The sequence below is a fragment of the Heterodontus francisci genome, chromosome 9 (assembly GCF_036365525.1).
Source record: "Heterodontus francisci isolate sHetFra1 chromosome 9, sHetFra1.hap1, whole genome shotgun sequence".
NCBI classification, from domain to species: domain Eukaryota; kingdom Metazoa; phylum Chordata; class Chondrichthyes; order Heterodontiformes; family Heterodontidae; genus Heterodontus; species Heterodontus francisci.
Window position 1 is genome coordinate 23,568,935 of NC_090379.1, and position 12,929 is coordinate 23,581,863.

The following is a 12,929-nucleotide window of genomic DNA, read 5'->3' on the forward strand; positions in this document are numbered from 1 at the left end:
TCTCTAAATTAAAAGGCTAGAATGTTTCCTCTATTCATTTCGCAGACAGTCAATAGAAAAAAAACAGACTGGCATTTATATAGCACCATTCACAGCCTCAGGATGTTCCAAAGCACTTTACAGTTAATGAAATACTTTTGAAGTGTAACCACCATTGTAATGCAGGAAACACAACAGTGAATTTACGCATGCAAGCTCCCACAAAACAGCAATGTGATAATGACCGGATAATCGGTTTTATTGATGTTGGTTGAGGGATTAATATTGGCCGGGACAATTGCCCTACTCTTCTTCATAATAGTGTCATGAGATCCAGCTGAGAGGGCAGACAGGGTCCCTTGGTTAACATCTCATCCAAAAGATGGCCCCTCATCAGTGCCGCACTGGAGTGTCAGCCTAGATTTTTGTGCTCTAATCCCTCGAGTGGGTCTAACAATGTAGGAAAGTCACACCTGTGTTTTCAGTGGGCACAGGGAGATTAGCCTAGTCACACAGTGATCAACTTTGGTTCCATCAGCTCATTCATTGGGAGAAATAGGCATGGCCACTTGAATTCCAATGATTGCACGTTGATGTTTGAGAAATACAGTGCCTTCTCAGACTGGAACTAGAGGCTAGATATTCCAAAGTCCTTGCACCATTGCCAGAAATGTGACAGAGTGGGACTCCCACCTGTCTGCAGCTCCAGCCACAGACATCTTCCCAGATTTCAGGGATGGGGCCATTTGCATGCTCCAGGCCACTGCACTGTAAGGAGTTTCATCATGGTGCACTCCAAGGGAGGCCAGGATTGCCCATGTAGTGTCATGCTGCTCTGATCACAGAAAACTTACCCGGGAAGGGCTGAGTGGAATATGGGTGTTTTAGTTTTCAAGCTTTAGCTCCTCTGAAAGCTATAGGGTGCTCTATCACAGATAATCAAATCCCTTTCTGGATTAATTGCCTTTTCCAGTCAGGGTTTTCCTGGACTGTCAGCAGCTTTCAGCTTGTTATGCTGAAGCATGATTAAAAATGTAAATGGTGGAACTCCTGGTGCAGCCCTGAATGTCCCAGTTACCCTTTCCCCTGCGCCTTGACACAGGGGAGAGTTCTACCCCTGGTTTGTACCATCAAGATGGGGATGAGCAGAAAACAAAGGGTGGAATCCTGGCAGAACTATGTTCCACCCCACATCCCAGTCCCCATTAGGTTTTGCCCAAGCTCTGCCAAGGGCACCATCAGAATTTCAGGCATCAAGATTTTACGTAAGCTTGAAGAACAGCACCTCATCTTTCGCTTAGGCACTCTACAGCCTTCTGAACTCAACATTGAGTTCAACAATTTCAGAGCATGACTGCCATTTTTTTATTATTTATTTATTTTTAATTTTTTTTTTAACCATGTGCCTGTCTTAAACTTGTTTTTCATATTTCTGCTTTTGGACAGAGCTGTTCATTATTCTTCCATTTACACTCTCTTTGGACTAATGCTTTGTCTTTTACTACAACTTTTAGCACTCCCTTTGCCTTTTATTCCATGACATCTCTGTCATTTAAACTCCCCTGCCCTATCACAGACCTTCCCTTTTGTTTTCCTTCCGCCCTCTCTTCTTCACTTACTCAAAGCCTAATACATTTCTAATTTTTGCCAGTTTGGATGAAAGGTCACCGACCTGAAATGTTGAAACTTTAACTCTGTTTCTCTCTCCATAGATGCTGCCAGCCCTGCTGAGTATTTCCAGCACTTGCTGTTTTTATCTCAGACTTCCAGCATCTGCAGTATTTTGCTTTTATTTTAGGATTTTACAGTCAGTGGGAAGGCAGAGAACGCAATGCCACCAATCTCAGGATCAATCTTTGAGCCTTACATTGTACCCTTCACCAACGCCGCTGATATCCATCCTACATTGCCTGGCTCTGCCCTCATCTCACTCCTACTGCTTTAGACACTCAAGGTTCAATTACTCCGGCACCAACCTCAAAGGTCTCCTCAGTTCTACCTTGTATAAATTACAATGCATCCTAAACTCCACTATCCTACACAATCCACCTATCCCTAATGCACTGGTCAGTATCCATGGTTTTGTTCAGACGTCTCTCCATGGCAGAAGGCCTCCCTATTTCTGCAGCCTCCACCATTGTTATGGCCAGGAATTTCCTCAGAGACACTCCCCGTTCTACGGCCCAAACTTCATGTGGAGAAAACAGGCTTTCTGGCACACTTCCAGTGAGATTACAAAGATGGAATGGAAATTCCTCTGAGGAAGTCCTCCACCAATGTGACAGTGCCTGCCCCTTACTCAGGTGTTGATTCAGATCTCCTTGGCCTCCACATTTCTCATTCATTTTAAATGGCAGTGTCTTCAACCAGCTTGGCTTCAAACTTTGGAACACTCTCCCTAAACTCATCCTTCAAAAAGTATCTCTAAAATCCACCTCTTCAGCTATGCCATCTCCCATGACTGCTCAGCATTTATTGCACCTCTCTGAATTAGTATGAGACATTTCACATTTACAAAAAAGGGCCATATTACCGCAAGCTGTTGTTATGATCTTCAATGACCACTATGCGATGCCTGAACTTACTGCTTTAGTATTCAGTGGCCCCAGCCAAAGTTTCAGTTTACAGTATGTTTCCTTCAACTAAATTTTAAAGGACAGCCCCAATTCAGGTGGTATATTCATTCTTTGATAGCTTCTAATAATGGAAAAAAGGCAATTGAGAGTAAATGTTCTGCTTTTGCATTCTCAGAGCACAGAACATCAGATGGTGGCAACACCTATTACAATAAGAACTTACATCGATATAGTGCCTTTAACATAGTAAAGCAGCCAAAGCCGCTTCACAGAAGTGATTATCAAACACAATTTGACACTAGGAATACGGGTTGAGGAGGATTGTGGGTTGGTTGACATCCTTCCATCTATGAAAGATGATGGACATGCAGCAAACAATCCATTTAGGTGGGGTGTCTTCTCTTGGTGCACCTTTGCTGACGGCTGTGAAGGTCAATCCTTGAGAGGCAGGTTCTGCCACAAGTGCTGCATGTGAAGCTGCCAGTTGACGCTGTGAGTTATTATTTTCAGCGTTGGCGCCTGTTGCCAAGCTGCTGTAGCCACAGGTCATGGTGGTAGTGCACACTAGTCCACAGGATGTATTGCCACTTCCTCTTTCGCTAGCTAGTGACTCCCAGGTGCGACTGTCGATCTTTGGGAGCCCCACTCCTCATCTGGCCCCGGCTACCTCACCATACAGAAGATTCTTAGGTACGCGACCGTCTTCCATCCTGCGGACATGTCTGATCCACCGAAGCCGTCTCTTCCAAGTTCCAACACACTTGGAAGCTTCACCTTTGAGAGGACTGCTGCATTTGTGATTGTGGCCTGCCAGGATATACCTTTATTTATTTTATTTTTATTTGGAGATACAGCACTGAAACAGGCCCTTCGACCCACCGAGTCTGTGCTGACCATCAACCACCCATTTATACTAATCCTACACTAATCCCATATTCCTACCACATCCCCACCTGTCCCTATATTTCCCTACCACCTACCTATACTAGTGACAATTTATAATGGCCAATTTACCTATCAACCTGCTAGTCTTTTGGCTTGTGGGAGGAAACCGGAGCACCCGGCGAAAACCCACGCAGACACAGGGAGAACTTGCAAACTCCACACAGGCAGTACCCAGAATTAAACCCGGGTCGCTGGAGCTGTGAGGCTGCGGTGCTAACCACTGCGCCATTATGTCGCCCACAACGGCAAAGATGGAAATTATTAAGCTTCTTTTCCTGGTAGCTGTAAGTCGATCATGTTTCACAGCCACCATACAGCAAGGTGCTGAGAACAAAGACCTTATAAACCATCAGCTTGGTCCTAAGGGTCAGCTTGGTGTTATCCCATGCTTGTTTCACGAGTCGGCCAAAGGTGGTCACTTGTTTTCCCTATGCATGTATCAAGCTCTGCGTCAAGAGACAGATTGTCAGCGCAGACCCGAGGTAACAGGGCTGCACCAGGAGTTCCACCATTTGTTAACCACTTCCGGCGGGGTGTTATTTAGTGTGTTTGGGGCAGAGATACAATACCTTGTCCCATGACCATAGTTTTCTTGACGCTTATATTCAAGAAGAATAAGTTACAGGCATGGGAGAGACAGCAAACGAGTCTTTGTAGCTGAGTTTCTTTGCGAGCGACTAGCGCAGCATCATCACTGTCGGGGAGTTCTCTGGTCAGTATGCGATGTTTTCACTTTCAGCCTTGATAGATTGTAGAGCTTGCCGTCTGATCTAGTGTGCAAGCAGACTCCTTCTATATCAGCAGGGAAGGCGAATGTTAGGAGCATGTAAAAGAAGATGTCAAACAGAGTGGGGGCTAGGACACAACCCTTTCTCACTCCATTCTTCACTCCAAAACTGTCGGAGGTGGAGCCATCAAACTGTACGCTGCAGTGCATGTTGTCATGGAAGGAATGGATGAGACTGAGGAGCTTTGGTGGATAGCCAATTTTTTCCAAAATCTTGTAGAGCCCTGCTTTGCTGACGGTGTCGAATGCCTTAGTGAAAATCATATCCTCAGTAGATCTGTTAGCACAGAAACCGCATTGCGCTTCCGGGTACACTCGGTCTGCAAGTAAATGGAGTCTTTTAAGTGTTCCCCAAGCAAAGGCCTTCCCCGTGACACTAAGGAGTGAGATGCCCCTGTAGCAGTTGCAGTCTTCTCTGCCGCCTTTGTGTTTGTATAGTGTGATGATTTTGGCATCACACGTCTCCTGTGGAACAGAGCCTACTTTCCAGCAGAGAAGGAGAAGGTTATAAAGGTGTGGCAACAGATGGGACTTTCCATTCTTGAGCAGTTTGGCTGGGATTCTGTCCTAGCCGGGTATCCTTCCAGTCACTTGGTGATCTATGGCCTTCTCGAGCTCCAGTGATGAGCGTTCTTCATCTAACTCATCCATGACAGGAAGCTGTGGGAGGGCATTAAGCACAGAGTGGGAGATGTCCGACTCACAGGAGTACAGCTCACAAAGAACAAAGAACAAAGAACAGTACAGCACAGGAACAGGCCATTCGGCCCTCCAAGCCTGCGCCGATCTTGATGCCTGCCTAAACTAACACCTTCTGCACTTCCGGGGCCCATATCCCTCTATTCCCTTCCTATTCATATGTTTGTCAAGATGTCTCTTAAACGTCGCGATCGTATCTGCTTCCACCACCTCCCCTGGCAGCAAGTTCCAGGCACTCACCACCCTCTGTGTAAAAAACTTGCCTCGCACATCCCCTCTAAACTTTGCCCCTCGCACCTTAAACCTATGTCCCCTAGTAACTGACTCTTCCACCCTGGGAAAAAGCTTCTGACTATCCACTCTGTCCATGCCGCTCATAACTTTGTAAACCTCTATCATGTCGCCCCTCCACCTCCGTCGTTCCAGTGAAAACAATCCGGGTTTTTCCAACCTCTCCTCATAGCTAATGCCCTCCAGACCAGGCAACATCCTGGTAAACCTCCTCTGTACCCTCTCCAAAGCTACCACATCCTTCTGGTAGTGTGGCAACCAGAATTGCACGCAATATTCTAAGTGTGGCCTAACTAAGGTTCTGTACAGCTGCAACATGACTTTCCAATTTTTATACTCTATGCCCCGACCGATGAAGGCAAGCATGCCGTATGCCTTCTTGACTACCTTATCCACCTGCATTGCCACTTTCAGTGACCTGTGGACCTGTACGCCCAGATCTCTCTGCCTGTCAATACTCCTAAGGGTTCTGCCATTTACTGTATACCTCCCACCTGCATTAGACCTTCCAAAATGCATTACCTCACATTTGTCCGGATTAAACTCCATCTGCCATTTCTCCGCCCAAGTCTCCAACCGATCTATATCCTGCCATATCCACTGACAATCCTCATCATTATCCGCAACTCCACCAACCTTTGTGTCGTCCGCAAACTTACTAATCAGACCAGCTACATTTTCCTCCAAATCATTTATATATACTACAAACAGCAAAGGTCCCAGCACTGATCCCTGCGGAAAACCACTAGTCACATCCCTCCGTTCAGAAAAACAGTAGTGTTCAGCACAGCGCCACATCTGTTTACTTCTGTGGGTGACTACTTCTGCATCTGCCAACTTCAGGGGAGCAACTTTGGTGATGTCAGGGCCAAGCACCCTTTTGATCCCTTGAAACCATAGTGCAGATTGCAACACCAACCATTCTCTGATCAGCAGCAGAGTGAAGGTGCACCCCTGAAAGTTCCACAGCTTCAAACACAAAGGCCTGCCACACATCAACACTCCTTGCATAAGCAATGATGCCAAATACCAGCACTTCACACTGTCACTAGAACACTTGCTACCCACCAAAGCCTTAACAGGAAGCACTGATGCTGGCATTGATGAAGCTTCGAAATCAGTCAGCTCAATCATCTATGAAGCAGCAGAAGCATCATTTGGTAAAGACGGAACCCTCAACAAGGGCTGGTTTGAGATCTACTCAGCTGAGATGATATCTGTCATTGATGCAAAAAACAAAGCCTACATGATACACAACAAAAACCCAACAGCTAAGACACTGCATGACCTGAAAATAGCCAAGACAGTCGTGTACAGGACAGGGAGATACTGCGCAAACGCTGGATCAACTTATGCCGAGAAATCCAAACTGCATGTGACAAAGGAAATCTACGAGCTATGTATGAAGGGATCAAGAGGGCATGGAGGATCATGTACCCATTATATGACCTGCCCAATATACTGGAAGTGCAAAATTATCCCTTAGGTTATTTCAGCTCTGTATTGGTTCCCTTAAATAACATGCTGATCTCTGATTTAACAAAAACAAATTACTTATGTACACTTGACTTTAAGTTGTACCCTTCTTAAATACATATATAACGCATTAGTAGGGAGGCCTGATGATAGAGAGAAGAGCTGGGAGCTATGTGCTCAGTCAGCGCCAGTGGGAAAAGGAGGGTTTGAACACCAATTAAGTGTGTGAATTAAGTTGGTGAGAAATTGCTGATAAAATAGCTGTGTGATTGGCTGTTTATTGTGACAGCATCTCCAGTACAAATATTACCAAATGCATCACTCTGGGGAGAAACTCTTCCAATGATTTCCTTTCCAGCATCTTCAAGAGCCCCAAATATTTCTACAAAAATATTATACAGATTAAGTGGAAAGATTCCATTGCAGTGATTATATTATTATAATTCTGCAGCTCTGGTTATTTCTGGTTCGGTTGTCACACTGTAATAACTCACCCTATGCCATATCTCACATCACAATTCCCAGCTGCCCATTTATCTGATTACATTTAAGAGCAGAATTTATTCAAACAATAATAAATGCTTAAGGGGGTGTTTCCCCAACAGTACATTGATGCAAATCAATGAGTTACAAAGCCTTCTCACTAAGCAATCAGTTCTCAGCACAGTGAAGGCCATTCACCCATTTGAGCCCATTCAGGATACTAACACTTTATCCTTTTGTGCTGTTTATTTTTGCCCATTTATAACTTCTGCTTCTTTGAACAAATCTTTGTGGGAACTCTCTTGAAAAAGAAAGTACGCTTCACGACCTCAGAATGTCCAAAAGTGCTTTACAGCCAGTGAATACTTTTGAAGTGTATAGTCACTGTTGTAATGTAAGAAACATGGCAGTCAGTTTGCGCACAGCAAACTCTCACAAACAGCAAGAAAATGATTAGATAACCTGTTTTTTTTTCTAGTGATATTGATAGAGGGATAAATATTGGCTAGGACACCAGGGATAACTCCCCTTCAACAAGTGTCATGGGATCATTTACATCCACCTAAGAGATCAGACAGGGCTTCAATTTAATATCACAACCAAGAGATAGCACCTCTGACAGTGCAGCACTGAGAAATGTTTAGTTTAGTTTAGTTTAGAGATACAGCACTGAAACAGGCCCTTCGGCCCACCGGTTCTGTGCTGACCATCAACCACCCATTTTATACTAATCCTACACTAACTCCATATTCCTACCACATCCCTACCTGTCCCTATATTTCCCTACCACCTACCTATACTAGGGGCAATTTATAATGGCCAATTTACCTATCAACCTGCAAGTCTTTGGCATGTGGGAGGAAACCGAAGCACCCGGAGGAAACCCACGCCGACACAGGGAGAACTTGCAAACTCCACACAGGCAGTACCCAGAATCGAACCCGGGATGCTGGAGCTGTGAGGCTGTGGTGCTAACCACTGCACCACTGTGCCGCCCACATAATGTGTTAGCCCACATTATCATGTTCAAGTCTCTGGAGTGAAACTTGAACCCACAACTTTCTGACTCAGAGGTAAGAGTCTCTTAGTCCTTCTCAATAACGAACAAAAACAAAAACTTTGGGTATAATAAAACAACTAATGGGTTAAGTTGAGTTTTGCTAATCCATTCAACGGCAAGTAAAGTCATTCTTGATCTAAACATAATTCAATTCACTAACAATAATTTCAATGTATAAAACACTCTCTGTTGGGTGGAAACCCTCATTCTTGTATAACATTCACAGTTTTTAATGATTTACACATCAAATATTCAACCTATTACCAAAATGTAACAGCAACAGGTGTGTACAAAAGGTACATTTATCTTAATTCTTTTAATTAGGTCAAATGATGCAGTGGCGCCAACTAGCAAAGTCAAATAAAACGTATGATTTACTGGCAAAGTATCTTTTTTTAATTCATGCTTGGAATTTGGGCGTTGTTGGCAAGGCCAGTATTTACTGCCCATCCCTAGTTGCCCTTGAGAAGGTGGTGGTGGGCCTTCTTTTTGAACTGCTGCTGAACCTGTGATGAATTTACTCCCACAGTGTTGTTAGGTAGCGAGTTCCAGGATTTTGCTCCATTGAGAATTTAACTGTGATATAACATTACTTAATGTGACAGTGACAGAAATATCTTATCAACAGGGAAATGTGGAGCTGTTCCTTTTCATTTTCTGACAGATGCGGGAGCAAGTGCCATAGAGTCTGACATTGTAATGTGTGCCCTTATCTTAGATTTCCAAACTTAATTTTGTAATAAAATATCTAGTTAGCCCATCTAGGTTGTAAGGAAATCAAATACAATTAACTAAATGATACTCCACAAATGTCAGTTCATGACAAGGTGTGAAATTAGAAAGTATTTGCTAAAGTCCTTCATAAGAGACTGTTAGCTAAAGTTGAAGCTCATGGAATTGAAGACAAATTGACCCACGTCGGAAATTGGCTGAGTAGCAGGAGACAGAGGGTAGGGATAATTGGCAGGATGTGACTAGTGGCATCTCATAGGGATCTGTGTTGGGGTCTCAACTATTCACCATATTCATTCATGATTTAGATGACAAAATCAAAAGCCACACATCCAGGTTTGCTGATGATACAAAGATAGGCTGCATTGAATGCAGTGTAGATCGAAGCAGAACATTACAAAGAGATATTGATAGTGAATGGGCAAAACTATGGCAAATGGATTTTAATGCAGTCAAGTGTGAGGTCATCCACATTGGAACTAAAAAGGATAGAACAGAGTGCTTTTTAAATTGTGAAAAGCTAGAAGCAACAGAGGTCCAAAGAGACCTAGGAGTCCATGTACATCGATCATTAAAATGTCATGGGCGGGTTCAAAAAATAATCAAAAAGGCTAGTAGAATTCTGGACTTTACGTCTAAAGGACCAGAATACAAGAGGTTAGAAGACATGCTATTGCTATATAAAACCCTAGTTAGACCACACCTGGAGTACTGTGTTCAGTTCTGTGTGCCATTCCTGAAGAAGGATATATTAATCTTGGAGGGATTGCAGTGTAAATTTACCAGAATGATAACTGGACTCCATGAGTTAAAGTACAAGGAGAGATTACACAAACTAGAGTTGTAATCGCTGGAACTTAGGACGATTCAGTTGAAGTTTTCAAGACATTAAGGGAAACTGATAGAGTTAATAGACAAAAAAATGTTTCCACTGATTGGGGAATCTAGGATTCTAAAAGTTAAAGCCAGGCCTTTCAGGAGCGAAGTTTGGAAACTCTTCTACACAAAGGGTGGTAGAAGTTTGGAACTCTCTTCCACAAATGGCATTTGATGCTAGATCAATTGTTAATTTAAAATCTGAGATTGATAGAGTACTGTTAACCAGGGATATTAAGGGATCTGGAGCAAAGGCTGGCATATGGAATTAGCTCACAGATCAGCCATAATCTCGTAGAATAAAGAAGAAGGTTCCTGCATTCCTACGGTGTGATCCAAATGGCCTTGCTGGCAGTGGCCCTATGGTAAATCCTGGGACTGGACAGAACAGTGGGGATGTTGTGGGGGAGGGTGGAGGGGGGGGGGGGGGGCGAGGGGAGAGGAGGGTGTGGTGTGGATGAGGTAGAGCCCAGGCAGGTCCACAGCAATGCTGTGGAACCTGGATCTCTCCGATCCATATTGTTAGTACGACCCTAATAAATATAGCCACAGCGCCATCAGGGATTCCCAGTGTTTAATTTCTTGACGCTAAGATCTAGAAGGTTATGTTGATCAGGTTAGAAGATGTAGGGTGGTATGAGGCTCATAGGGAGTATAATCATAGACCAGTTGGGTCAAATAGCTTGTTTCTACTAGTTTCTATGTTGCAAATTCTACACAATTATGATAGATTGAATGAAAACATACCATGTGCCTGCACTTTCATGAATCCAGCATGGACTCAATGGGCTGAATAGCTTCTTTCTGTGCCATAATGACTCTATGACTAAGTACAATGAATGCTGAGAACTAAAGCTAGATCCCCACACCAATACAGGAAATAATAAATGACATCAATAAAGGCAGCCAGAGGATGGATTGGAGGGTGGCTAAGCTGTGAAGGAGGCCCCACGTCTCTAGACCCAAACATCACTCACTAGAAGTGGAACTCTTTAGTTTAAAAGGTGTCCTATCTTGATGCATGTCATTCCTTCAAAAGAATACAACTCCTTAGCCTAGCAATGACAGCTTCCAAAGTGATACAAATACTTGACAAGTTCTGATAAATGGATTACTACTAAAATGATGGACAAAGGAATGTCATAAAAGATATTTGACATTGCCCATTCATTTCAGCTACAGCTACAGGTTCTAGGTTTAAATGTGTCACATACATAGGGAACATAGAAAAGATTAAACCACCAAACGCATACACCCAGATGTGGTGGAACCCAATAAATACACCCACACTCCCCAAATTGCACATTCTTCCAGCAATGACGATTTAGGAAAAACTCCTGAAAATTCCACTCTTACTCTCCACAACGGTCAAGTAAATCTCCAGGTGGCTGAAGTAACCAATGAGTCTTTCTAATCCCAGCTAATCTGTAACATACCTTTAATAACTGGAAAAACTCCCCTCTCTCAGGAACTTGTTTTGCTCTCTTTTGAAAAGACTGAAAGGAATCCATAGTCACCAGTACCTGTTCCAGAGGGCAGTGAATCTGTGAAGGGAATACTTCCTACTGTCTAATCCAACTCCTTGTCACTCTTCTGATCCCATATTCCACTCTTAATGGGCAGCTTTAGAAACATAGAAATAGCAGCAGGCCGTTTAGCCCCTCAAGACTGTTCCACATCGCTTTCTGCACCATTGGATGTTTTGCCAGTGTGGTCTGCAAGTTTGAATCTTTAGGAAAGATTGAACTCAACGCGGCTATTCCAACAATCAATAGATGTTAATTCTATTCATTAAAAATAAAATCTTCCCCTCCTGCCCTACCCAAACTCAAAGAAGAAACATGATCCTGTGAAGGAACACTTCCTCGTGTTTAACCCAACTTGTCAAGAAACGAGAGGCATGGCAACAGTCAGAAGTTGCTACCTTGCAATCAACCTCAATGCCATTCCCATGTGCTTGTTGAGTTACTGAGAGTTATGGGCCGCCTTCTGCGTGGGATATCTAAATAAATTATAAAGCAGAGGTATACGAAGAAAGAACCGTATTGGCCACTAGTGAGCCATTCGTTCATCCCCCCCCCTAACCCTTGCCATCACCGGACTTGATGCCATTGTCACCATTGGCTGCATGTCCCAGGATAGCATCAAATATACAGAGTTGATTAAAAAAAACAGGAAAATAGAAAGAAAATTGTGCAACTTGAAATCCGAGGTGCGAGCCAGCCGAGAGTTAGCGTGTTTAAATGAAACTGGATATTTCTGCCAGAGAGAAGATTAAGATTCATGTGGTTTCTGAGCGCGAATGATATTCCTTTTTTGGACTTGTTCACAAAATAATTTGCATTGTTTCTGGAAGATATCAAAAAAAGCATTGCTACAGAATGAAATCATTAGTAATGCCAGTGGAATTCATCAAGATAAAGATTAAAATAATAGAAGGCACCAAGTGCCTATGTAGGTCAATCTCAAAGCACAGTGTAGATTGTTACATTCGCACGTAAAAACCTTTTTTACAATTACACTGGCCCAATGATGGCTGTTAGCCAGTGCTAACAGAGGCCACCTGTTTCCAGTTAAAGTCTCACACTTCAGGGAATTTGGCTTCAACAATCTCTACATTTGCTCCAAATGTGAACTGTTCCTCCGGGCCCACAAAAATAATTCACCACTTAACTTTAATGGGCCTCTTCAGTCCTCTTTATGTCATAGGATGGCGGTCTTCTTATTATAGCACCTAAAACAGGCGGGCAGTTAGCACGCCTAGCATTAGCCTCCTTTCAAAATGGCAGAGATTTTATCGCCTGATGTTAATGGGGCAATAAGGCTACCAACACTGTATTGAAGATGTTGAGGCCAGGCGAGGGCAGGAAAAATTGTCCCCAATTATTGCAAGTAACCTGAAGCAAACATCACAAAGTTTGTTGCTTTCCATGGGGACTGGTTGAAGTAGATGAGCCACATTAGAAAAAGTTGTAGAACAATATTGGTTCATAAACTTTGGAACAGTTTAACTGCCTTGGTGAAG

General features: G+C 43.4%; 1 protein-coding gene across 2 annotated transcripts in view; it reads right to left on the reverse strand.

The window, feature by feature from the left end:
- The window catches only part of fbln5 (fibulin 5), a 100,768-nt gene that overhangs the window by 43,277 nt on the left and 44,562 nt on the right, over positions 1-12,929 (reverse strand). The gene's annotated exons all lie outside the window — the stretch shown is intronic.